Source organism: Poeciliopsis prolifica, unplaced genomic scaffold (genome assembly GCF_027474105.1).
Source record: "Poeciliopsis prolifica strain line A6 unplaced genomic scaffold, Auburn_PproV2 SCAFFOLD001, whole genome shotgun sequence".
NCBI lineage: Eukaryota > Metazoa > Chordata > Actinopteri > Cyprinodontiformes > Poeciliidae > Poeciliopsis > Poeciliopsis prolifica.
In genome coordinates this window covers 16,530,751-16,534,142 of record NW_026562376.1, presented here as the reverse complement: position 1 = coordinate 16,534,142, position 3,392 = coordinate 16,530,751, and positions in this window count along the sequence as shown.

Genomic DNA, 3,392 nt, shown 5'->3' with positions numbered 1-3,392 from the left:
TGTTTTTGGGACTGATTTCATACAGTGAAAGCTTACAGTCGTTCATTTGTTGTCTTTGTTGCTACTTGAGCAAATGCTTTTCATTAAAGGCTACAATATGGACAATGAAATAAATTCCCCTTTGCAGACTGGAAATGGGAACCACTGTTATCAGTTTTTGACAACTTGAAGCAAGCTCAAGCAAATATTTTTAAATGTCGAAAATATTATGTGCAAAGATCATCAAAAAATATTACATCAGACGAAAAATGACACTTTAATTTGATAGGAGAAAAAGGTAGCCAAAGCTACCAAATCCCAAGTTAAGAGTAATTTTACTGAACTTAATGACTGGTTCTAACATCAAATGTCACGAAAAGTTTGCCCAAACTGCCAGTTCAGGCCTTTTTTTTTTATTAAAGAAATGTTTATGCTTTCAAAAATAAGCGGCTGAGTTGAGTCCAGACTTTAACTAGGCCACTCCAAAATCCTTTCAGCCATTCAGAGGTAGATGTGTCAGTGTGCTTTGTGCTGCTTAGGTAACATGAGAGTACTTGCATGGTGGCCACACGTTCACGTTGAGGATTTCGTAGAGGCAAGCAGAATTCATGGTTCCATCAATGACATCAAGTCGTCCAGGTACTGAAGCAGCAAAGCAGATCCAGAACATCAATCTACCACAACAATGTTTGACCTTTGGGATGATGTTCTTGCTCTGTATTAGTTATGCTCAAGATATAAAGAGTCTCACACCATACTAACTGTTGTCTTGCCCGTCCACAGAGTATTTCACCCACGGTGTTGTTGGTGATGTAGATCTCTTTTGGTAAAGGTGGGAAAAATATTTTGGTTCTTTTTGATCAGCAGTGGTTCTGGCTGTGGAACTCTTCCATGGATCTCATTATGGCCAAATATCTTTCCTATTTTTTAATGCTGTTGTTGTATGTTACTCAACGTACAGAAATGAGGCCTGCAGTGCTTTAGACATTGTCCTGGATTCTTTTGTGACCTCTTGTCTGGGTTGGCCACATAATGACTCTTGTTCTGGTTTGTTGGACTCCCAAATGATTTGAAATTGATTTCTGACTCTCTCCAGACAGACAGAGGTCAATGACTTTGTAGTCACTGTTTTTGCGTTCTTTCATATCACACATATGACATGTTTGTTTGTTTGTTTTTTATATATTTTTTAGCCTACTTTGTGATTTTTGAGAGATTCTGTTGAAGTTCTTTTTTTACACATAGAACCAGGCTGATTTAGATTTAATTTATCCTTACTGGATGCAATCAATATCAAAATCCAAACTGTTCTTTTGTATTTTCTTTTATGTTTACCTGATGTACAATTTCATTTGAAACATTCAAGTGAGAAGAAAAAAACTAACAAAACCAAAGGAAAATTGTAGCATGTAAATTATTTTTCATAACGGTGCGTGTCCTACAAGAAGGTTTGATATTACATTTTTCTGTTCAGAACCAAAATGGCACTTTTTGATGATAATTTTAAATAGCAAGAATCATGCAGGATTCAAAAAACCAGACACGAATAGTTGCACAACCACAAGCTCACACAGTACAGTACAGTACCATCCACTTTCCTCTCTTCGTTATCTCTCTCCAGATTCCTCTTTGCATTCCTTAGCTCTGCTCTCAGTGAAAAAAAAAGATAAAAAAATTAATGTGTTTTTTCTCAGCCAGTCTCTCTGGCTGCCCTATTTTTTTTAAGCTCCTCATACGTCCTTGATCACCAACAGCTTAATTTTTCAGGTCAAAAGTCATTGCGTACTTCACGTCTTTTTTTTTTTTTTTTGTTCTCCGTCAAAGAGGAAATGTTTTTTAGTCGATTATTAACAGCACTTAACTTTCAATAAATGAATTTATGGTGTTCTAGATTTTTTTTAGCGATATTGTTTTTGACAAAAAAAATCGACAAACTGGAAAACAAAGACATATGGGTTTCTTTTCGTGAACTTTTATCGTAAGTTTAGCCAAAGTGTTAGTGTAAATCAGACAATGTGTCTAATTCCCTCCGTGGAAATCCCCTGAAACTCCCCAGGGCTCTTGTGCTATATCTCAGCTGTCGGACAAGGCCCACATCTCTCATCCCTCTTTCTGCTCTTTGTGTGTGTGTTTAGCATTTAATCTCTACTCCATCCTCTTGCCGACGAGGCCCTTTGAAGCCTGATATCTGGTCAGTGTAACTGTGGCTTTGTCCACTTTCAGTAGTCACATTACACACTGGATCTTAATGTTCTGCTTCGAACGGATACGGAGAGCGTAGACCATGTTACAATGACAAGAATTATCTCATATGAACCCATCACAGAAGTCTAGTATGTAAGGCTAATTATGACATTTAATTTAACTTTTTTTTTTACTCAAGCTTTGTATTCAGAATAAAGCTTTAAAGCTAAAGTCTTTTCCTGTCCCTATTTATCTATCTATCTATCTATCTATCTATCTATCTATCTATCTATCTATCTATCTATCTATCTATCTATCTATCTATCTATCTATCTATCTATCTATCTATCTATCTATCTATCTATCTATCTATCTATCTATCTATCTATCTATCTATCTATCTATCTATCTATCTATCTATCTATCTATCTATCTATCTATCTATCTATCTATCTATCTATCTAACCCTCAGCTAACTAAAACAAATCTAGCCAACTACTATTGGAGGTAAAAATGACACAAACATAAAGGAAAAATAAATGAAATATTGCAGTAATGCTGTCTTTGTGTTGAAACTAACGAGATGATACTGTAGATGGTTTTTTTTACTGGTACCGTTCTGCACAGTCCGTCCCCCAGATCGATAATCAACCACAGAAACACACACACACACACCCACCCACCCACACACACACACACACACACACACGCACAGTATGTCTTTCTATCTTCACAAGAACTTTGCATCTACTTCCTTTAATTTTTTTATTAATTTCTATAACATTAGCCTGACCTCTACACTAAACCTAATCTTTACCAGTACACACTGAACCCCAAATTTAGCCTAAACTCAAATCACATCCTAATCCTAAAGCTAACTGCTAATCCCAAAATAGCATCTCTTCTTATGGGGTGTGGGATTATTGTACTGATTCAACAGTTAGTTCTTCAGTTTTTGTTTTCTTAAACCACTTTTTACAACAGAAAATAAAATAGTGGTATCCATCGCAGCTGTTGGATTTTTATTTTCTTATGTATTTGAATGACTAGTTATCTATTTACGTTTGCTTGCTTTTTATTTTGCAAAATGCCTTTTCTTTACCACTTCTTCTGATTCACCATGTTCCTTTCATCCATAAATCAACCTTGTTATCAAAGAATAGTTGCAAATGAAATATTGTATAATTAAGAGAAAGAAGCAGAAGTAGTTTGCAGCATTTTTTGGAGAG